Here is a 25,274-nt window from a genome sequence, read left to right as displayed (position 1 = left end):
TCTGGTCCTTCCTTGAACTATAAGCACTGCAATCTTCTCAATTCTCAGTATGAATAGAGATTTTTGAGCTTTAAGTCTGAGGGGAGCACAGCGGGCCTGATGAGCGTCTGCAATGAACATCAAGAAACCATCGTGCTGTGGGAATGTGATTTTTCTCCCTTGTTGAACGATCTTTCCTTTTGATGCCAGTTTTCTTCCTTGTTTACACAAGTTCAAGAATCTGAAAGAAAAAGGCAATTGTAAGAGTTTCAAATGGCAGACTTTCATCTGGGCTCTATGTACATGGACTTAAAACCATTGCGCTGTGAAGGAAGTAACTTGTTTTGTTTTTTCTGCTGTAGACAATAACTGTGCAAAAGAGTAACCATCAAAAAATTTGTCCTTACCGATATCCAGAGTGTCAAACATGCTCTCCGTGAAGCCAAAATTGTTAGAAGACTTGACCATGATAACGTGTGAAAAGTGTTTGAAATTCTTGGTCCCAGTGGAAGCTGGTTAAAAGATGATGTGGGCTCTCTCATGGAGCTGAATAGAGTCTACATTTTCAGGAGTATGTAGAGACAGATTTGGCGAATGTGCTGGAACAAGGCCCTTTACAGGAAGAACATGCCAGGCTCTTCATGAGTTAGCTGCTACGTGGGCTCATATATCCATTCTGCAAGCATACTGCACAGAGATCTCAGGCCAACTAAACTTTTCATTAACACTGAATATTTGGTGCAGAAGATAGGTGACTTTGGCCTGGCCAAGATCATGGATCCTCATTATTCCCATAGGCGTCATCTTTCTGGAGGATTGGTTACCAATTGGTACAGATCTCCACAGCTTTTACTTTCTCCTAATAATTATACTAAAGCCATTGACATGTGGACTGCAGGCTACATCTTTGAGGAAATGGAAATGGAGAGTGTACCCTCTTTGTAGGTACATATGAACTTGAACAAAGGCAGCTGATCTTAGAGTCATTGTGCATGAGGAAGATCCAGCAGGAGATTCTCAGTGTGATTCCAGTTGACATTGGAAACGATGCGACTGAGCCACACAAACCGCTAACTCAGCTGCTGCTGGGGATTAGAATAGAAGCAGTGGATTTCCAGGAACAAATTCTGACATTCAGCCCCATGGACTGACTGGTAGCCGATGAAAGACTTTCCCATCCTTACATGTGCACCTACTCCTTCCCAACGGATGAGCTGATTTCAAGCAATTCTTTCCACATAGAAGATGAAGTGGATGACTTTTGCTTATGGATGAAACATATAGTCACATTTATAACTGGGAAAGGTACCAAAATTGTCAGTTCTCGGAGCACTACTGTCCTGTTCATAACAACTTTGATATCAATGAGGTTCAGCTTGACCCCATGAGCTCTGCCTGATGACCCCAATGAAGAAGTTTAAGTTGATCTTCGAAGGTGCTTGGATTGAAACCGAGAGAAGTATCTCAAGGATCCTGCCTTCAATACCAGCCTCTCTGCTAAGCCTTGCTGCCAGTACCCAGATCACCACAAGAATAAGTACTGGGATCTGAGTGCAGCCATACCTGTAACAAGCTCATCATCATAGGATAACCTGGTGTGGAAGGAGAGCGAGGTTAACCATTACTGTGAGCACAAGCTTGTTATAAATCTTTCCAACTGGAAAGAGCAAAATAAGGAAAAGTCGGCTAAGAGACACAAGTCCAAATATGAGAGGAACGGGGTGGTCAAGGCGCAGATTGCACTAGAGGAAGTGTCCTAGCAGCTGGCTGAGAGGGAGAGAGGCCACTTCTTTGACTTTGGTGCCTTCATCACAGGGACTATTCAGCTCAGTGCCCAGCGTGAGTCTGTTGACATAGTTGACAAGTTAAAAGACATGAATAGTTCGGTGTCTGAGTTAGAATTGAAAAGCCTGATATCTATGTCAGTGGGAAAAGCAAGAAAAGGGAAGGGCTAACCTGGCCCAGCAGGAAGTCTTGTACCAATCCTCCTGAGACATCCAGTTTGTGAGTGGCAGGGAGGAAGGAATGTTTCTTCATCAGTTTTCTTGTGAGATCAGGAAGGACAAACAGGTGGAGAAGGAGAACACTCACATCAGCTATTTGGACAAGAGTTTTTTGTTTTTTGTTTGTTTGTTCTTTTTTGTTGTTGTTGTTGGTTTGTTTTTGTTTTTGTTTTTTTTTTTTAAGCAGGGAGGAGGATTCCAAAATGCTAGAAACTGAGCCAGCGGAGGAAGGGAAGCAGAGAGAAGCTGTGAGGCTGGGCTTCTGAATGGGAGTGAGGAGTTGCTCCTAAACAGGCACCCAAGGGTCATAGGCACCCTGCAATTTCACAATCCAGTAGGATACCACTCAATTCCATCCAGGCCACATTAACTCCATCCATCCTCTATGAACTCTTCCCCGCAAATCCCTCACAAGATATAATTCAGATGTTCAGTGTTCTGAAACATCTGAACTTCTCAGCAGACATTTCTTTGTTCTTCATGAAATTCATTGTGTCTTTTTTATCACTAATGTTTTAAGTCATTGTTTTTCTAAACTTGGGACAGAAGGTGTCATTAATTTCTAAGGATTTTTCTTGGTTCTCAGTTTGTAAAACACAGACTTTTTTGTACATGTGAGTTAGTTTCCATTTGAACTGGCATGTCATTTGCACACACACACACAAACACACACACACACACACACACACACACACACAAAGAATAGAGCAAAACAATGCAGTACAGGAGGAGACAAGATGCACTACGATGATGAATATACATTCTCTTAGACCAGTGACCTGCTTTACAGGAAACAAAACTATGCCTTGAAACTTAGACTATATGTACATAATTTCATGAAAAGAGCTATTTTTTTGTTGAAACATTTTTCATTCTTTAGTATCTTCAAGTTTTTCATACTATACACATTTCTTTTTTTTTCATTTACATTTTTTTTAATTTTATTTTTTTTATTAACTTGCGTATTTCTTATTTACATTTCGAATGTTATTCTTTTTCCCAGTTTTGGGGCAAATATCCCCCTAATCCCTCACCCTCCCCTTCTTTATGGGTGTTCCCCTCCCCACCCTCCCCCCATTGCCGCCCTCCCTGCAACAATCACGTTCACTGGGGGTTCAGTCTTAGCAGGACCCAGGGCTTCCCCTTACACTGGTGATCTTACTAGGATATTCATTGCTACCTATGAGGTCAGAGTCCAGGGTCAGTCCATGTACAGTCTTTAGGTAGTGGGTTAGTCCCTGGAAGCTCTAGTTGCTTGGCATTGTTGTTCATAAGGGGTCTCGAGGCCCTTCAAGCTCTTCCAGTTCTTTCTCTGATTCCTTCAACGGGGGTCCTATTCTCAGTTCAGTGGTTTGCTGCTGGCATTCACCTCTGTATTTGCTGTACTCTGGCTGTGTCTCTCAGGAGAGATCTACATCTGGCTCCTGTCGGCCTGCACTCCTTTGCTTCATCCATCTTGTCTAATTGGGTGGCTGTATATGTATGGGCCACGTGTGGGGCAGGCTCTGAATGGGTGTTCCTTCTGTCTCTGTTTTAATCTTTGCCTCTCTATTCCCTGCCAAGGGTATTCTTGTTCCCCCTTTTAAAGAAGGAGTGAAGCATTCACATTTTGATCATCTGTCTTGAGTTTCATGTGTTCTATGCATCTAGGGTAATTCAAGCATTTGGGCTAATAGCCACTTATCAATGAGTGCATACCATGTGTGTTTTTCTGTGATTGGCTTAGCTCACTCAGGATGATATTTTCCAGTTCCAAACATTTGTCTATGAATTTTATAAAGGCATTGTTTTTGATAGCTGAGTAATATTCCATTGTGTAGATGTACCACATATTCTGTATCCATTCCTCTGTTGAAGGGCATCTGGGTTCTTTCCAGCTTCTGGCTATTATAAATAAGGCTGCTATGAACATAGTGGAGCACGTGTCTTTTTTATATGTTGGGGCAACATGTGGGTATATGCCCAAGAGAGGTATAGCTGGATCCTCAGGTAGTTCAGTGTCCAATTTTCTGAGGAACCTCCAGACTGATTTCCAGAATGGTTTTACCAGTCTGCAATCCCACCAACAATGGAGGAGTGTTCCTCTTTCTCCACATCCTCGCCAGCATTTGTTGTCACCTGAGTTTTTGATCTTAGCCATTCTCACTGGTGTGAGGTGAAATCTCAGGGTTGTTTTGATTTGCATTTCCCTTATCACTAAAGATGTTGAACATTTCTTTAGGTGTTTCTCAGCCATTCGGTATTTCTCAGCTGTGAATTCTTTGTTTAGTTCTGAACCCCATTTTTAAATAGTGTTACTTGTCTCCCTGTGGTCTAACTTCTTGAGTTCTTTGTATATTTTGTATATAAGCCCTCTATCTGTTATAGGATTGGTAAAGATCTTTTCCCAATCTGTTGGTTGCTGTTTTGTTCTAACCACAGTGTCCTTTGCCTTACAGAAGGTTTGCAGTTTTATGAGATCCCATTTGGTGATTCTTGATCTTAGAGGATAAGCCATTGGTGTTTTGTTCAGGAAATTTTTTCCAGTGCCCATGTGTTTGAGATGCTGCCCTAGTTTTTCTTCTATTAGTTTGAGTGACTATACACATTTCTTAAGACATATGATACCAGTAGCTACTGAAAATGAATGCCGAATTTGCTATGAATGTGTTATCTACTTCAAGGTAAGAAAATTATGTTGTGAAATCTGACCCATCCATAGTGCTCCATGGCATATGTACTTTGACCTAGCCAGCATTTATCATAGTAAATTATTGAGACTCATTCACCATTTATAAATGTCCTGGCATGCCTTCTTTATAGTTAAGCATTAAATACATCACATCTTATTTATTTTTAGTAAATCAGTATATTTTCTGTATTTAATTATAAAAGTTAATTTAGTTCTAAGTTTATTTGCCTGCCTCTTTTTCCATTTGACACTATGGTTTATTGCCTGCTGAGCTGATCTGAGAAGTCAGCTTGTCCTGAGGCTGTCCATGTATGTTAAGTAAAGTACTCACTTTTTATAGGAATCTGTATTTTGGAGGTGCTTGTGAATTTATTATAAAATGCTCCTAGAAGTCTTAATGGTGTTTTTTAAAAAACCTATAAAGTTAGACTTGTGTTCATGGAAGAGATTAAGGTACATCATTATTCTAATTTAACCATTGTACATGATAAGCCTTGCCCTGCACCTTGTCATTACTGTATGTTTTTATTGAATGATCTATTCCCTGTCCCTGGGCAAACATGAGTAAAATTAGGTTAAATGAAAAAATAAGAAAGAGAGAAATTAATTCTGTCGTAACCTGGTCAGTATGGTAAGAATTTTATGCTGGAAAAAATCTTTTGAGAACACAAAAGAAGAAAATATTTAGCTGACCTCAAGAGAGAATTGCAGGGTTATGTCTTTTCTGGGATGCAGTATGGGGTGTTTTCTATATTTGACTTTCAAGGATTGCCTGCCAGGAAAAGGCCAAGAATGGTCATTTCAAGTAGTAGGAGTGACAGGAATCAGAAAACTAAAGGAAGAATATACATGCTGGGTCTTTTGTAGATTACAAGGTCTACTCAGCACTCAGAGAGGAAGACAGAAATACTGACACGAGAGTCACAGCCCTGTTACGGCAAACAATACAGCATTGGAAGTTCTAAGTTAATTGAATTGCTGTATAACTATTTACAACCAGCTTAGCAGCTGAAGGCAGCATCTTGCTCATCTTCCCACAGGTTAAAAATCTAGGGATATCTCAGTCAAATTCTCAAAAACATCGAAATCGAAAGGCCAGGTAGACTTAAATCCACACCTATCAGCATGAGTCAGAAAGCATCATTTTCCCAATTAGGAGACTCTTGCTGAAACTCAATTTCTTTCTTCTTAACAAAATTCAAAGAGAAAATGAATAAGGACGAATGACTTCTAGCTAGAGTTTCTATGCAGTAATGTAATAACAGGAATTATAACTGGTCAATTTTTGTCATGTTCTTTTAGAAGCCAGGTTCAGGTCCCGCTCAAAGGGATGGGAGTATGCAAAGTTGTAAACATGAAGTTAACTTAAATTCTGGTCACAACAGAAGATTGTTTTAAGTGGTGACAATATCAGTGGTGATTAAAAATTAATGTGGTAGGGTAACAGGGATATGTAATTGGAGAGAGACAAAGAATATGGATTTATTAATTTCAAGCATCTCCTATTTCATAAAGTAACTTCTTATAGTGTAGTATGTGGCTTTCATTTTTCCAAATGGGAATGAAAAAAATCACTATAAAGTTTTCTGGGACTCAAAGAAATCATTTTCTCCTTAGAAAAGAAGAAAAGGGGAGTCATTGGAATGGCTCAAGCTAGCTTTCCCTAGAAAGGATAGAAACAGTCTAGGGAACTATTATCCTGAGGAATAAGATGAAATTAGACTTTTTTTTAATGTTCCAAGAGTTTAAAAACGGTTTAAAATAGATCCCCTGGAGGAAAGGAGAAAGAAAGAAGATAGTAACCAGTGTTTGATGAAACAGGCACTAAAACCAATTCTGACCCAGTTGCCCTTCCATATTCTACAACCTTGGGAGGTGAAAATGGCTTGAATGGAACAAAGAACTGCTGTAAAGAGACATTATTTCAGGCTAAAGGAGAAGGTGATGGAATGACAAGAGCAAAACTTGGTTTTGCCATTGTTGTTTAAGCATGACCCCTGGGCCAGGTTCTGAGTCTCTTACTGACTGTTAGAATCAAAAAGAATCCTAGCAAGAGATGGCACGCCAGAAATAAGGCTTAGAAGTGCTCGCATTGCCTTGGGCTCATGTGACATTGAAATTAAGAATCACCATCTTTGGGCTGGGGATTTAGCTCAGCGGTAGAGCGCTTACCTAGGAAGCGCAAGGCCCTGGGTTCGGTCCCCAGCTCCGGAAAAAAAAAAAAAAGAATCACCATCTTTGGCAGTTGATATTACTAAAACTATCAGCCACGAACTATAGTGGGAAAATTAAAACAGATTTTGAGAATGCAAATCGTAACTTCTATCTCAAGGATGGCCGTGAATTAATAGTGATGCTTTTCAGAGGAGAGACATCTTAAAGCTAGATCTAAGCCACATCACAGATGAATGTCCATATATAGTCAGATGGCAGGAGAGATGACCCATGAGGAAGAATGGAGGGTACATTAGAAGTTGCAGAACCAAAAAGTAATCAGCACCACCACAACAAAAGGGGTTGACTACAAGGTCTTGTGATGGGGTCTTTGAGAAATAAATCTTAAGTGATAATAAGTCAATAGACTTCACACCCTACCTTTTGTTGCATCTGCATATATTCATTCTTGTAGCACCTGTCTATATCCTTTCTAGAATTCATCTGATACATTTCTAGAAATAACATTTGCCCTTCATTATTAACATATTTTCAAATATTTGTTTAAATTTGGGGAGGCTTTTGAGGTTTCATACCATATTTTCATGTTGTTATAAATAATACCCTCTTCATTTCCACCCTCCATTGTTATTCTCTGTGAGCTTTACACTGAATGTATCAATTTATATATTTCTTGTTTTGCTTTGATCAAAGCAATATAAGCTTTCCACATTAATTGAAATAAAAATATATACTCAGACAGAAAATTAAAGTTCATTAGCTAACAATAGTACTCTGACAAGACTAGGAAACATTATGCCAGAAACTACAAAATTAATAATGCCTCGTTTTTGTTTCCTGTGTCTGGAATACTTTAACAAATAGATCTGTAAACAATTAAGGGCTGATTGGGCTTGTAATTCCAGAGAACAATCCATCATTGTGAGGAATTCAAGCAAGAATGTGAAACACACTATTCATAAACATGACCAAGATCAGAGAGAGAAGGAGTGCATGCATGCATGCACGTGTCGAGCCCTCTTTCTCCTTGTTTATGTAGTTGCGGAGCTAAAACTAGAGAATGATGTCACCTACTTGTTAGCTAGAGGTTGTAATATGTAATTATGCAATCAATATGATTCCTATAATCATGCCCACAGGGCAAGCTATTCTATGAAATTCCTCATGAAATTTCTTGGGTATTTTACATTATATCAAGTTGACAATTAACAGTAAGCATCATAGGTAGTTAATTTATCCAGTTTAGTGGAGTATAATTTTTTAAAGTATGTTCTCAGGACTTTCTGGATTTCCTCTCTGCCTGTTGTTATGTTTCCCTTCTCATTTCTCTTTTTTGTTAACTGTGATATTCACTCTCTTGTTTTTAGTTACTATGGATGAGTTTGACAATCATGTTAATCTATCAAAGAACCAACTCTGTTTAATTGATGCTTTGTGTGGTTCTTTTTGTTTTTATTTTATTGATTTCTGTCCCAAGCCTTATTATTTTTTGCTATCTGCTCGTTTGGAGTATGCACTCTTCCTTTTGTTTTAGAGCTGAGATGTGCTGTGAAGTTGTTAATCTCTTCAGAATTCTTATGCAGGCACTTAGTGCTATCAACTTGACTCTTAGAACTGACTTTGTTGTGTCAAACATGTTTGGGTATGTTGTGTATCTATTTTCATTCAATTCTAGAAAAGATTTTATTTCTTGTTTAATTTCTACTTTGTCCCATTTTTCATTAGTAGTCAGTTGTTCAGTTTTCATGAATTTGTAAGTTTTTTGTTGTTTCTGTGTTTATCTAGGTTAAATCTGTGGTGGTCAGAGAGATGCAGGGTATTATGCTGTACCTGCTCAGACTTCCTTGTGTCTGAGTATATAGTCAATTTTGGAGAAAATTCAGTTACATTCTGAAAAGTTATATTCTTTTGTGTTTTGATGAAATGGCTGCATGTATCTGTTAGGTACATTTGGTTTATATGTTTGTTCCATCATTTCTTTGTTTAGTTTTTATCTGGATGAAACTCCATTTATGGGTGAGATGTTGAAGACTCTCACTGTCACTGTAAGAGGGTCAATGAAGTTTTAAGCTCTATTGGTGATTCTTCTAAATACTTAGATGAAATTATGTTTGGGGCATAAATATTTAGAATTTAATTATCATCTTGGTAGAGTTTTCCTTTTATGAACATGTAGTCCTCATCCATATCTTCTGAGTAGTTTTGGTTTAAAGTCTGTTTAATTAGATTTTAAATTGCTATACCAGCTTGCTTCTTAGGTCCGTTTGCTTAGAATAGCTCTTTCCAACCCTTTTCATGACATCTCTGTGTAATACTGAGATGAGTTTATTGGATAGAGGAAAAGAGTGGCACTTGTTTCACAATCATTCTATTAATATGGGTCATTTTATCAGACAATTGAGACTACTGATATGGAGAGACATAATGGAGCAATTATAATTATTCCTGTATTTTACTATTTTTAATATCACTGTTGTTGCTGGTGGTGGTAAAGGTGATGGTATGTGTGTGTGTGTGTGTGTGTGTGTGTGTGTGTGTGTGTTTTCTTTCTTTTAAACTTTCTGTATTTGGATTATATATTCCCTGTGTTTTCATGGTTGTAGTTGACATCTTTATGTTGAAGGTTTTCTCCTCACATCTTCTCTAGGGCTGTATTTTTGAATGAACATTGCCAATATTTGGCCTTTTTATGAAATATCTTACTTTATTCATCTATGGCCATTATATGTTTTGTAGGACATAGTAGTCTAGGCTATCATTTGTGGTCTCATAGAGTCTGCAGCCCCCAATTTTAGGCCTTTTGATCTTTAGATTCTCTTTGAGAACTCAGGTATAATTCTAATTTGTCTACTCCTATATAATACTTGTTCTTTTTCTATGCAGTTTCTAATATACTTTTTTTGTTCTGTACATTTAATGTTTTGGTTATTCTGTGGTTAGTGAACTGTCTTTCCTGGTACAATCAATCTATTTGATGTTCTACATGCTTCTTGTACCTTTATAGGCATCTCTTTTTATGGTGGTAATTTTTTATTATTATTTTATTAATATTTTCTTTAACCTTCACCTGAATTTCTTCTCCTTCTTATCTTCTAATTACTTTTAGATTAGGTCTTTTCCCAGTGTCTTGAATTTCCTGTACAATTTGTGTCAGGGATTTTTAGATTGCCATTTTCTTTGACCGATGTCCTATTTCTTCTATCCTGTTATTAATGTCTGAGGGTTCTCTTCCATCTTTTATGTTCTGTTGGTAAAAGTTTAGATTTTTTTTATTGATTCTATTTTCATTTTCTGGTCATAAATAGTTTCATTAGTTTTCTTCCACTGTCTGTGTTTTTCTGCATTTCTTCAAGGAATTTATTCATTTTCTCTATCATATGTATACAAGCTACTTTAAAGTCTTTCTCTTGATTTTCAGATATGCTGGAATATTCAGGGCCTGCTATGATTGGGTTACTGTGCTTTGTGTAAAATAATGAGACATATCACCCGTAGCTTCTCTGTTATTGATTGTGTTTTTATGCTAGCACCTAAGCATTTGGAATCAATAAGATTTGTAGTACTAGATGCTGACATCTAATTGTTTCTTTCTTGAATGAGTATTTCTGTTTCCTCTGTGGGTTATAGATGAGTGTGGAAACTCTGTTTTGCCTGGTATGACTTTTTTTTTCTGGACCTTATATTTGGCCACTGGGAGTTCCAGGTAAAATGTGTTTCGGAGTATTAGGTACAGCCTCTTAGAACTGACTATAGTGTAGGTGTCTGAGGTAGTTTGCAGAAGGAAGAAAAGCAGAGACTTTCATCAGGATCTGCTTATTTGGTTTCCTTAGAATGTGATGATAATGAAGATAGGTCACCCTGGACTGTCTGCTATATTACCTACTAGAGTTGAGGGCTAGAACAAAGCATCAAGTTAATGGAAGAGTTAGGAGTGGATGATCTGTGGGATCCACAAGAGATGGAGGTAGGACAGGTAGTAAAGGTTGCATCAGGTATATTGATGCAGAGCAAAGCATAAGATGAGGGGATGGGTCTGAAGGTACAGAGGTGAGAGGAATACCTGCACTCAGCCTACCTGGTTTCCTTGAAAGTGTTATCTTGTGGGTAAACAAGGATTACCATTGTAGGGGGACAATATTAAGCAATAAGTAGAGAGAGGGTTCTAAGAGATGATAGTCTCTGGGTTCTACTCGATTTTGCATAAGAGAAGGCTGCTACACCTGTTCTTTTGGTCTGTTTCAATTCTTGATCCTATTTGCTTGGAATACATCTTCTCTATCCTTACACTAAAGTGGTCCTTTCCTTAAACATGAACTTGCATAGACAACAAATAGATGGATTTTATTTCTAAATTTAGAAATGCATTTAGACTTCATTTCTAAATTTATTTATGATTTTCTCTTAGAGCATATCCAGATCACAGTTTGCTGCATAAACTCCTCCCAGTTCCCTGCCCACTTTCACTCTCCCCCAAATCTACTACAAACGAAACAAAATAGGTTCTGATGAGTATGTCATTTCTTTGCCACTAAGACACAAATTGACTAGAAGATAAATCATTCACTCTTCACCAATATGTCCATTAAGGATTCGAACATGCTGTCTTAAACTGAAAGGAGGACCACTACAGATTTAAAAAGACTGCTTGATGAACAATTAAATGACCCAATAGTGCATATATTGCAGAAATTGACCTCTTTACCAAGTATGAAGACATACTGTCTGTTCTAAAGGTGTAAGTTTATAGTTTATCATTACCTGATAACATTAATCAAGGATAGGCAAACAACACTTGATAGACCTTTTTCACCTTATGATTTTTCTTTTCTCAGGCTGGCATTTTATCCTGAATAGACAAACTCTTAATCCTCCATGCTTAAAAAAATCAGTGTTAGGCTGATTCTGTTTCCATTATATTTTTATGTATTTTTTCTGTGTTCAATTGATTGCCACCCCCAGTCTTATGTGCCTTTATCTTCTTAGTCACCTAAGGGATCCCACATTTCAAGGTTCAGGAATCCTTGCTTTGCTTTATTATGTACCTGCTATGGGATTAGTCACATGCTGCTGTGTGCTTTGAGTATAATTGCTACATGATGGCAACAAGTTAACATTTTATTGGGCTTAATAACTTTCATGTCTGAGACTGCTTCTATGTCCTTACCACCTTAGGGAAAATGTAAGTCCTTGGAAGTTAACTTTATCACCGGCATTTCTCAGCTAGGATCTACTTGTGTATGGCTAGAGATATTCACCTCTGTGTTACACATAGGCAAATGTTTTCAATCTTTTTTTTAGCACAAGTTCTTTGACTGGAGAACAAGCATACGATCACTGTTTTATAAACAAAAGGTATAATCAGAGGAAGAATTCCTGGGTTAGATCTGATACTCCAAGATACACAGTTTAGGATTTACAATGCACTAACTTCCTTCTGTCACAGTTTCTTTTGATGCTAAAGAGCTGTGTAAAGTAGAGGAGTGTGGATTAAAAATAGTGAAAGGGGAGGGCACTGAGAAAATGGAGATAGTCCACAAGTGGGCCACTTCTCTGGAGATCTGGTAGCTAGTATAGTCTCTAGTCTAGTACTGAAGCTTTACAAGAGTTTGTGTATCTGTTTTTCTGACTGGCATAACATGAACATGAGCATTGAATATCTGTCCAAGCACATAATGCAGGTGGTAAGTTTGAAAAGAGTAGAAGTAGATTGGGTCTCAAGGAACTGAACTGAGGACATGGGAAAATAGACTCTCAGCCTAACTTTCTGAGTTCTGTGCTCTCCACTTGAGCAGTGGATATATGCCATGTAGATATAAATTCAGCTATTTTTAAAAATGAAGACAAATGAATGGAACTAGAAAAAAATCATCCCAAGTGAAATAACTCAGACAGAGAAAGGTAAGCATTGTATTTATTCACTTATAAGTGGATATTAGCTATAAAGTAAAGATTCACAGACCCAGAGAGGCTAAATAACAAGGAAGACTGAAGAGGGAGTGAACGGATCTTCCTGAGAAGTGAAAACAGAATAGATTTGGCAAGTGAACTGGGGGTAGGTAGGGATGGCATCAGGAAGGATAAGGTGGGAGTTGGAACAGGGAGAGAGACTATTGAAATTGGGGCATTTTGTGGATAAAGAAGAAACTCAATGCAATGAAAGGTCCGTGGAATCTACAAGGGTGATTCTGGCAGACTCCTACCAATGAAGGATATAGAACCTAAACCAGCCATCTTCTCTAACCAGGCAAGGCCTCCATTGGAAGGATTTGGACACCAAACCATCCACAAAACCTTCAATCTACAGGGTTTTTTTTCTGCCAGAAAGATACATTTGCATAATGGTGGCATAAGACTGGTGGAGTAGGTGACAAATGATTGGTTGAACTTGAGACCCATGACACAAGAGGGAACCCATGTTTGACACTGCCTGGGGATCTAGAACCTAGAGGCTGGAAAGTACAGAGTCCTAGTATAGAATCAAACATGACTCTCAAAGAAAAATGTCAATTAAATCATCATAATCATCATCAGAGAGGCAGAGAAGCTTCATCCATCAACCAATGAGAACAGTTGCACAGACCCACAGCCAAATTAGGTAGTGGTCAGAGAACCTGCAGAAGAGAATGAGGAAGAATTATAGGAGTCAAAAGGGTCAAATACAGCATGAAAAGCCACACAATGAACTAATCAAGGCTCATTAACGCTCACAGAGACTGAACTCCAATCAGGGAACCTGTTTGGGTCTGATCTATGTCCTCTGCATATATGTTATCATTGTATATCTTGATGTACTTCTAGGACTCCTACAAGTCAGAGTGGAGAGTTTCTCTGCTTTTTCTTTTGGCTACCCTTGGGACCCTTTTCCTTCTACTGGGTTACCTTATCCAGCCTCGATATGTGTGTATGTGTCTGGTCTTATTGAAACTTTCTATGCCATGTTTTATTGATATACCTGAGAGGATATTTTCTGAATGGAAACAGAGTAGGAGAAGCGAGGGGGAGAGAAGAGGGAAGAGAGGGACTGGGATGAAAGAAGGGAGTGAAACTATATTAGGAATATAATATAAGAAAGAAAGATAAATAATAGATTAATGAAATTGTAAATAAAAATAAAAGGTATTAAAATGTATTTGTCTCATGTGTGAAGTGGACAGAGTGAGACAACCTTTAGAAGGATGCCTAAACTATAATAAGCACATACTGAATGTTATCTATTATTATTCTAGCAGTAAATCCAGGTAGAGTGAATGAAAAGTGTGGAGTAACACACCAAAAGCTTATTTCATTAATACTATAATTATAATGCCTTTTTCAAAAATTCATAACAGAAATAAGTAAATAGAAATATATATATGTATATATATATTTAATGTTATACAAAAAGAGAAATTAGTATCTTATTTTGTTAAAACCCGTAATTCTACAAATGACATTTTGGTCTCCTGTGTGAAGCATATATTCAGGGGCCTAATTTTATCACTTTTATTATTAACATGCACTAAACAAGAAAGTATTTTAAACTTAAAGCTGAAGATCTCCTTCCTTCTCTTGTCATGTGTTTGCCTTTCAGTTGGGTCTCATCACACCATGAAGTGAGGAGTTGTTAGTTTTGATACAACCCAATAAAAAGAGGAATTAATGTTTTATTTCCCTTTAAAGAGATGACTGAACTGTAAAATGAAATACAGACCTGGTCTTCAGCTCCTTATACAAGTAGAATTCTGGTTCCTGTGAGTAGAGGAAACAAATCATTTAGCCTGGGCCTGGAAGAATGCACTTACAAAGTTCCAGAACACAGTGCAGTCTGAGGTAGCAGAATAAATTCTGCTACTTCTCCTCTGAAAATATGCTTCAGATTTGAATTAAAAGTAGCCAGGTTCTCAGTTTGAATTATACATATATTTGTTGGTGTTTGTGTATGTGTTTATGTGTGAATGTGAATGCGTGCATGTGTGTGTGTGTTTGTGTGTGTGTGTGTGTGTGAGAGAGAGAGAGAGAGAGAGAGAGAGACAGAGAGACAAAGAGACAGAGAGACAGAGATGTAGGGAGGGAGGGAGAGAGATGTTTTAGACATCTTTATTGTAAATTGATTTTTTTCTCGACTACTACTTTAAAAATTAATGGTTTTACTTGCATTTTTTTATTTTGAAAAGTAATTTTGGTGAAAGCAATACACATACCTGTACTACTAACACATGAAAATGGATTGTACCTGAGTGGACACACTTTGCCTTGAAGTCACCAGTTTAAACAAAATCACCCTACAAAGCACCATTAGGCAAATGTGATAAGTATTCAGTTTTTGAATTTAAAGTAGAATCTAAAAAGTTACATTAAGTTATCACATTACTAAGTTATGAAGCACTGTAGTCAAAATGCTTACTCCTTATCTCTAATTAATGCCCTTCTAAGTACATAAAAATTAGGTCAAAGAAGACTTGTTATTGATCTTATTATCATTTTCATAATTAGTAAACATTTAGTTCTTTTCACTAATCAATTACTGTGACAACTAAAAATATCAGATATAGTTTATTCCACATACAAACAATGATCAAGTGAAATAAGTTACTGAAGTTAAAAACTTAATATTCTCATACTAATATAATGTTTATATTCAGTAATCAGTAATTCAGATATATATTTTCCTTTAAAACTATGTTAGCCTAACAATGGAGATTGTTACAAGGATAGTAGGAAATACTAATAGAGACTGAATGAGTTAGTTCAGTCTGAGGAATTAACCCAAACTCAGACTTTTCCATTCTATGTGTGAGCATTCTCATTGCCATTACTATTATTATTATTGCATTTGTTCTTACTTTACTTGTGTGTGTGCAACTGGGGTACACAAATGCCAAGATTTAAGTATAGAGTTCAGAAGACAACATCCAGGAGGCAGTTTTATCCTTTGTTCTACTATGGCTTCTGAAGTTGGTCCCACATCTTCCAGTTTATATAGCAAGTTTCCCTGGGTCTTTGCTCAGTCCATTGGTTATGCAATTGTTTTTTTTTTTTGTTGTTTTGTTCTGTTTTGTAAGGGTCTCATGTAACACAGGCCATCCTTATCAAAGATGACCTTGACTTCCTAATTCTCCTGCATCAGGTTACAAAGTGGTAGGTGGGATGATAGGCATATGGCATCACACCCAGCTGAAAGCTTCAGATTTGAGCAGACTTTATGTTACTTTAAAACAAATATTATTTATACATATAGTTGGACTTTTTATCTAGATTAAAGTGTGATATAGAAAGACTCAGGAAATAGAAAAATAAATTAGAAACAATGATTTTGAAATATGCAGCATCAAAGTTATTTTACAAGCTAGTGTGTTTTCTTACTTTGATTTTTGCTCTTAGCCACATGATAAATCATTTATAAACTATACTGTGAAAACATGAAGAAAAAAATAACTTTCATATAAACATAAAACATTTTCTTGTTTTTGTCTATTATTTTCCCATATTCTTTCATAATTTCTTGGATTTCTTATAACTTATTTTAGTTGTGTGATCTTTTATCTTGAAAGGAAAGATATAAGTATTTGATGTACTTTTTTACATCATTGTTTTTATATATTTTGTCGTAAGAGTTTTACTTTTATTCTCCTACAAAAAATATTGCAAACTACATATTCCATACATAGTAAACTTTTTTCAATTTGTTCCTATATTACTTACCCAAAGAAGCTCTTATTGGTTAAATTTGAAGTTGGTTTTTTTATTATTATTAAGATGTACCCTAGGAAATAAAAGAGCTGTAGCAAATACTTTCAATAGCACACGAGGCTTCATAGCACATCTCACCATTAATAAGTGAGCATACTTCTCTGAATACATAAATTCAGGGAGACATGTTAGACAACATGAACATTCTCAAATAAGTCAGGAATACTTATTTGCCCAGAGAGACACCTGGAATTAATTGCTGATCTCTTTACAGATTAATGAGATTCAGGTCAGAGGTTTGGAATTTACAGCACAATCACCAAAGCAGAGGACTTTCATGTTAGTAAAAGCACTGCCTCCCACACAGATCTTTAAATTGCCTAAATATTGGTAGCAAGCTGTCACTCTCTTGATGAAAGCTGTTATGCAGTGCCGGGTACTTGACATTCCTTCTTCCTGTGAACCTAAAATAAAATTAAAGGTTTAACATTATGAGAAAGAAAGTTTAGGTTCAGCTAAACTCCCCAGATCAAAGTGTTCCTGTGTAAAACAGTAAGTCTAACCAATTTTCCTACTTCGTTAGTCAACCTTCTGCTTGTTCATTTTCCTTTCTGTCCTCGCCTTGGTAATTATTTCCTTTCTCTACCATTCCATTGTCAGTGAACAGGTATATATTATCAAATAAATATAACTTAAGTTAACAAAAATGTTAAAAAGTGTTAACATGCCAATCTCTGCTAGTTACTAACAGGCTCCAAATCCTCGATATAATTTATTCCTGTTTCTAAATAAAAACACCTTTTAAATATTGAAGAGAAAGCAATAGATACATGTAGAATGAGATACAAAAAGAAGAATATATTGAATAGAAAGATATATGTAATGCTTATTAAAGCTTTTTTTTCTTTTTTGCTCTGTTTTGGAATTGCTCTATTTTAGTATGGGGACAAAGAAAAAATCAGGAAGAAGAAGATTAAGAGGGAGTCCCCATAGGAAGAGGGACAGTCTTAACTAACCAGGACCCCTGAGATCTCCCAGATACTGAGCTACCAACCAGTCAGCATACACAAGCTAATATGAGGCCTCTGACACATGTATAGCAGAGGACTGCCTGGTCTGGCACCAGTGAGAAAAGATGTGCCTAATCCTTGAGAGACTTGAGGCCCCAGGGAGTGGGGAGATCTGGTGAGTTAAGGCTGAGGGTGGAGACACCCTCTTGAAAATAGGGAGAAAAATATGGGAAGGGGAAGAGTCAGAGGGCAGACTGTAAAGGGGATAGTAGCTAGAATGTAGAAAAAATTAAATAATGAAAATAATAATAATCATCATCATTGTCATCATCATATTCACAGGAAAGTGATAACAAACTGTGTTCCCATATTAAAAAGTAATTCATTCTTAAATATTCATGGGGAAAGGAGAAAGGAAGCTCCGACCACTTTCCTTTGTAGAATCTGTTGCCTAAAGTGAGACAGAAGCTTACAGGAGATCAGATGACTGTACCACAAACCCCTCATGTGATATAACAGTCCTAAAAATACAAGGAACTTATCATTTGTGTCCAGAGATGACAAAGCAGCATCATTGGACAGTGGTTAAAGTTCTCGCCCAACCCTCATAGGAAGAAAATTCATCTCACATTACAAATTTTGGAAAGGTTCTTAGGAATACAGTGGCTACTACATAAGAATGCCAAAAAAGGCAGCTTTAGTTACAAGTCAACTTCACATTCTCACTTTCTTTTTGTTATTTGAATGATTTTCTTCCAAAGAGTAAAAGGATTTACTGTGGAATTGTAAAAAGCAATTTCCTTAAAGAAATATAGGAGAACACAAGTAAGTAGGTAATGCCTTAAAGAGGAAACACAAAGATCTCTTAAAGAATTACAGCAAAACCCAAGCAAACAGGTGAAGAAATTGAACAAAACAATCCAGGAGTTAAAAATGTAAATAGAAACAATAAAGAAATCACAAAGGGAATGAAACCTGGAGATAGAAAACCTAGGAAATAGATCAGGAGTCATAGTTACAAGCATCACCAACAGAATACAAGAGATAGAAGAGAGATTCTCAGGTGCAAAAGATACCATAAAATACATTGACACAATAATCAAAGAAAATAGAAAATGCATAAAGCTCCTATCTCAAAACATCCAGGAAATCTAGGACATAATGAGGTAACCAAACCTAAGTAAGGATAATAGGTATAGAAGAGAGAAAAGATTCCCAACTTAAAGTGTCAGTAAATATCTTCAACAAATTGATAGAAGAAAACTTCCCTAACACAAAGGAAGAGATACCTATGAACATACAAGAAGTCTACAGAACTCCAAATCGATTGGACTAGAAGAGAAACTCCTTCTACTACATAATAAGCAAAACACAAAATGAACAAAACAAAGAACATTAAAAGTAGTAAAAGAAAAAGGTCAAGTAAAATATAAAGAGAGACCTACAAACTTACAGCAATACACCAGACTTCTCACCAGGGACTAAGAAAGTCAGTACAGTTTACAATACCCAGAAAAACTCTCAGTTTACATAAATGGAGAAACTAAGATATTCCACGAAAAAACTAAATTAGCACAAAAATCTTTCTATAAATCCATCCCTACAAAGTAAAATAGACAGAAAACTTCAATGTAAGAAGGAAAACTACACCTTAGGAAAAGCAAGAAAGTAATCTTTCAACAAACCCAAAAGAAGATACCCACAGAAACATAATTCCACCTTAAACAACAGAAATAACAGGAAGCAAAAATCACTTTTTCTTAATTTCTTTTAATATCAATGGAATCAATTCCCCCAATAAAAAGACACACACACAAATTGACTGGTTATGTAAACAGGACCCAGCATTTTGGTGTATACAGGAAACACACCTCAGTAACAAAGACAGACACTACCTCAGAGTAAAAGTCTGGAAAAATTTTCTAAGCAACTGGTCCCAAGAAACAAGCTGAAGTGGCCATTCTAATATTGAATAAAATTGATTTTCAAACAAAAGTTATCAAGAAAGATAAGGAAGGGCACTGTCATTAGGACAAAATGGCAACCAACAGATTGGGAAAATATGTTTACCAATCCTGTATCTAATAGAGGGCTCTTATCCCAAATATACAAAGAATACAAGAGGTTAGACACCAGAGAGCCAATTAACCCTATTAAAAAGGTGATACAGAGCTAAACAAGAATTCTGAGATGAAGAATATTGAATGACTGAGTAGTACCTAAGGAAATGCTCAACATCCTTAGTCATCAGGGAAATGCAAATCAAAACGACCCTGAGATTCCACCTCACACCACTCAGAATGGCTAAGATCAAAAACTCAGGTGACAAAAGATGCTGGTAAGGATATGGAGAAAGAGGAACACTCCTCCATTGTTGGTGGGATTGCAAACTGATACAACCACTCTCGAAATCATTTTGGAGTTTCCTCAAAAAATTGGACATTCCACTACCTTGGAATACCTTGAGTACCAAGCTATACCTCTCCTGGGCAAATACCCAAAAGATGTTCCAACATATAACAAAGACCCATGCTCCTCTATGTTCATAGCAGCCTTATTTATAATAGTCAGAAGCTGGAACAAACCAAGATATTGCTCAACACAGAAATGGGTACCGAAAATGTGGTACATTTACATAGTAGACTACTACTCAGCCATTAAAACAATGACTTCATGAAATTCTTAGGCAAATGGATGGAACTAGAAAATATCATCCTGAGGTTGGTAACCCAGCCACAAAAGAACATACATGACATGCACTCCCTAATAAGTGGATATTAGCCCCCAAACTCTGAATACCCAAAATACAATTCACAGACCATATGAAGGTCAAGAAGAAGGAAGATCATGTGGATGCCTCCATCATTCTTAGAAGAGGGAACAAAATACTCATTGGAGGGAGATGATTGGAAGGACTTAAGTAAAAGAAGAGGGGGAGGGAAAAGAGGGGCAGGCTCAGGTATGGGAGGAGACAGGATGACATTCAAAAGGCCAGGAATTTGAACAGAGGTGTTTAGGAATAGAGGATGGGTAACAGGGGTTGGCCACCATTAAGTCCCAGATCCTAGGAAAGCAAGAAGGTTCCAGGACCCACCACTGATATGAATAGCTCAAATGCCCAACAAAATGGGGGTAGAACCTGTAGAGACCATATCCAGAGTTTTGGAGGATGGAGCCACCTACTCATCTCAAATTTTTTAACCCAGAATGGCTACCATCTAAAGGAAAAAAGGGGACAAGGAATGAAGCAGAAATTAAAGGAAAGGCCATTGAAAGACTGCCTCACCTGGGAATCCATCCCATATACAGACACCAAACCCAGACACTCTTGTGGATGCCAAGCAGTGCTTGCTGACACGAGCCTGATATAGGCGATCTCCTGACAGTTTCTGCCAGGGCCTGCCAAATACAGAGGTAGATGCTTACAGCCAACCATTGGACTAAGCCCAGGTACTCCGATAGAGGAGTTAGAAAAAGGACTGAAAGAGATGAAGGGATTTGCAACCTCATAGGAAGAACAAAATATAAACAAACCTGATCCTCCATAGCTACCAGCAACCATAATCCCAAGGCAACACATAGAGGGACTCATGACTCCAGCCACATTTGTAGCAGAGGATGGAATTGTCTGACATCAGTAGGAGAAGATTTTGGTCCTGTTAAAGTTCCTTTCTCCAGTGTAGGGCATGCCAGGATTTTGAGGATGGAGTGGGTGGGTGAGAGGGGGAACAACCCCATAGAAGCAGGGGCAGGGAGTATGGGAGAGGGGAAACTGAGAAAGGGCATAACATTTGAAATGTAAATACATAAAATACCCAATAAATAATAATCAAAGCCAATTCCTATAATTCGTTCCATATGAACCACAATGGTATCTTCTCAATCACTCCCTGCACCGACTCCAAAATAAAAGTTAGCATCATACCCCGGGGCATGATGGATCAGACCAAAATATAAGTAATTTAAGGTCAGCATGGCTATAGAAAAGTGTTTTATTAAAAACAACCACTTCTATAAATATGATGGCTATATATGTGTCTTGGGAAGCATAATTATAAATACATAAAACTGTCTATAGGTTGTTACTTATAAATCTACATAATATGTCTTTATATGTTCATTCAACACACTCTGAGTTTTTTCCAAGCACTCAACCATGCCTTTGGCAATGTGCCAGACAAAAAATTTTACAATTTAAAGTGTCTTTGATGTTATCAACACCCTAGTATTGTATGTTCCAACAATGAATTCCAGTGGAAAAATTGGTAACGGCATAGCATGAAATAAAAAAGCATATTTGAGGCCTGTACTATAAGACAAACTTACCTATGGGAGCTAGATGTGGCTGCCACACACAAATGAGGCAGATACAAACCACGAGGTGTAGGGAGCACAGGATCTCAGAATCACTAGAACGCTTCTTCTTGCTACTACTGTAGCAACTACTGTAACTACTGCTTTGAAATCAGGCAATTATCACCTATAAAATCTAATTCACAGGATGATAAACACATGATGAGAAAGGATGGGTATATGAGGAGATATCAATGGCCATGAGGAGAATCCCAAGGGAAGCACTAATGCATTCAGGTAACAGAATTTACTGAGGTTGCCAAACCTTTGGATCAGATTAAATTCTGGACAGCCATAACGAATTTTGAATTGGATGTGTTATTTTTTTTAACATTTATTATATAGAGTGTCAATTTAATGTAGGTAGTATAATACATGGAGACTGTGATTCAAAGGCTTTAACTAGAGCTGTACTTACAACTCTTCTTAGGAGATTAGCACCAACACTAGACAGTAATTTTTAATTATTTTATCAATTTTCATTATTTATTCCTGCTTCTATCACAGGCTACTTGTTGAAATGAGCAATAACTCTGCCGTGTAATTGGGCAGATGCTATCACAAACATTACTAGTTACTACATCCGTACCACTGTGATGTGGTAAGATTGCCTAGAAGAACTTAAAGTAGACATCCAGTTATACTCTCCTCATCCCAAACTCCATGAAAAAAACTGCTCACTGTGTGTAATTAATATATGTTATTGAAGGAATCAGAGAAAGAACTGGAAGAGCTTGAAGGGGCTCGAGACCCCAAAAGTACAACAATGCCAAGCAACCAGAGCTTCCAGGGACTAAGCCACTACCTAAAGACTATACATGGACTGACCCTGGACTCTGACCCCATAGGTAGCAATGAATATCCTAGTAAGAGCACCAGTGGAAGGGGAAGCCCTGGGTCCTGCTAAGACTGAACCCCCAGTGAACTAGTCTATGGGGGGAGGGCGGGAATGGGGGGAGGGTTGGGAGGGGAACACCCATAAGGAAGTGGAGGGGGGAGGGGGATGTTTGCCCGGAAACCGGGAAAGGGAATAACACTCGAAATGTATATAAGAAATACTCAAGTTTATAAAAAAAAAATGCTCATACCCATTAAGGAGGTTTTGAAGTGTATAATCACTTCTTTGGCGACAAAATTCAATTATGCATATGCTAGGCAAAATTACGCACTAAAAGTTCTCTACACTTTGTGAATGAGCATTTTTAATTTCTTGCTATCACCTTAAAAATTAAAGTCATTAAATGGAAAAAAAAAGCGTTTAACAAGTATGTAAAAATAAACAATTACTCCATCTTAAAAACTACAACAGCAGCAACAACAACAACAACAAAAGGAACTTTCTAGGCTTTACCTCTGTAACCATAAAGTGTGATTATTGCTAATAAACTGTTTTGCTTTTCTTTGTTTCATAAGGTTATACAGCATCCTGATCAAGCTTTTTGTTTTTCTTGAAAATTACCTGAAATAAAATGAAAAGTAAAAGGAAAAAAAATATATATGTTAATAAAAGATTCATAGTGCAAAAGAAAATTGCAAGTCTGGTACTTTCTGTTTGATTCTAGTATAGAACTGAGAGACACTTTCAATGCTATACTCCATTAGGCCTCTAAGTCTCATTCTAATTATCATCCTTCAGTCATTTTAATGTTCATTACCTTCAAATATTTCTTAAGAAGCAAATTTTGATTTAAATATATACATTGCAAATTATTATATTATCAGTATTAGAATCAAATATAAAATTATTAAAATTAATATTTAATGAATATATTATTAAACAAAATTAATAATTTATCTTTGCACAATTTTTTAAATGATACACATAGTCTGAATGTTTGTGATATGTTTCATGAAGATACAGAATTAATCACATGATCTGTGACTATAAAATGGAAGAAATATAGATTAAAACTGTATTGATTTAATTTTGTTTAGTGTTTAATTAGTTTCTGCTTTTTCAAAACAACTAATTATTTATCAATGTAATTTTTTGCTGTATTAGAAAATGTAGCTTTATTTGCAATTCATTCTTCTTAAAGCACTGATGATGCTCTGTTTTAGTAGTAAATTTCCAATAAGCTAGGAGGAATCATGTAATAAAAATCATGACATTTAATAGACACACAAACCCAAATAAATTAAGGAGCATTCTTCACTCTCAAAAAACTGTTCACCTTTTTTATGTTTTGTGAATGGCAGTCACACATTTCCTCTTCAAATATGTTCAGGATGATTCAAGTAAGATAGAGTTGGGGTTGTAAAACAACATTCTTACAAGTAAACATGCTGCCAATAGGCTCAGGGAAGTGTTGGGGAGTTGGGGGCGGAGAGTGTGATTATGATGGTGTGGGCAGTTGTGCATTACCTGTGTACATGGAAAGTCTAGGTGATCCAATGACTCAGGCAGGTGACAGCTCACCATCTGCCATACCAAAGTATATGTGGCTCATGATTATTATTTTGGTATAAATAACAACTATAGCATCCCTTTTTGATACTAGAGAAAGAAAAGAATGCACTGTACTTTGAGTATATGTAGTAATTTTCAAGTCTATAAAATTTTGTTTGATCACATTTCTGAAAATTACACACATATTTCATTTCATATAGCCTTTCTCTTTCTTCTGAGATTTTGGGATAAAATATGCTAGTGGATGGATGTTGTATAGTCCTGGGGATCTGGCAGCCTCTGTTTTATTTTCATCTATTTTAAAGAGGAATGTAGGAGAAGAGAAAGCAAAAAGCTGAATCATATATCTGGTATGGTTAGTCCATAGTGGATGGTTTCACAGAAGAAAATTCCCACTTGTGTTTGGGAATTTTCAAAAGCTGATGAAAAGTCAGAGATCTCAGTGCGAATTGGAAACTACTTCCAGAACGGAATGAAGCATTCGCATGCTCAGCCATCTGACCACTGTCGGTTTTTAAACAAACCAGAGTACAATTCAAATCATTCATGGGTACACTGGGAGAATAATCAAGTCTATAAGAAATGAGTTCTTTCAAACTTTCAACTCATTACAGCATCATATCAACACATACAGAGGAGCCAGAAGGAAGTATAAGACAGATAGGCTTCCTCCACCTTCCAGTCTCTCAAGTAAACCCTGTGGAGCGAACTAGCCTATCTATGACGGAAGTGTATTGTATGAAAATGTATTGAGGACAGTTCTTAGGGATGTATATATTAGAAAGAGGACAGAAAATTAAAGAATTCCTTGCTCTATTTTTCAGAAATTTACACTCAGCTCCATTGATATGAGTTTTTGAAAGGAAAAGATTTTTTGACTTCTTGAGTTCTAAATAATATTGTAAAGAATCTTAATTTTATATTGCTATTTTGGTTAATTAACCATGCAGTTAAAATTTCAAATACAGGCACTGCTGCTGCGTAAACTCAAGAAAATAGCTTTT

At 36.8% G+C, this 25,274-nt stretch overlaps 1 pseudogene; it reads left to right on the top strand.

Annotated features, from left to right (window-relative positions):
• The first annotated feature begins 252 nt into the window (after positions 1 to 252).
• On the top strand, positions 253 to 2,501 carry Mapk6-ps1 (mitogen-activated protein kinase 6, pseudogene 1; annotated as a pseudogene).
• Positions 2,502 to 25,274: the final 22,773 nt, after the last annotated feature.

Source organism: Rattus norvegicus, chromosome 2 (genome assembly GCF_036323735.1).
Source record: "Rattus norvegicus strain BN/NHsdMcwi chromosome 2, GRCr8, whole genome shotgun sequence".
NCBI classification, from domain to species: Eukaryota; Metazoa; Chordata; class Mammalia; order Rodentia; family Muridae; genus Rattus; species Rattus norvegicus.
The sequence above is the reverse complement of the archived record's forward strand: the minus strand, read 5'-3'. Positions and strand labels throughout refer to the sequence as shown.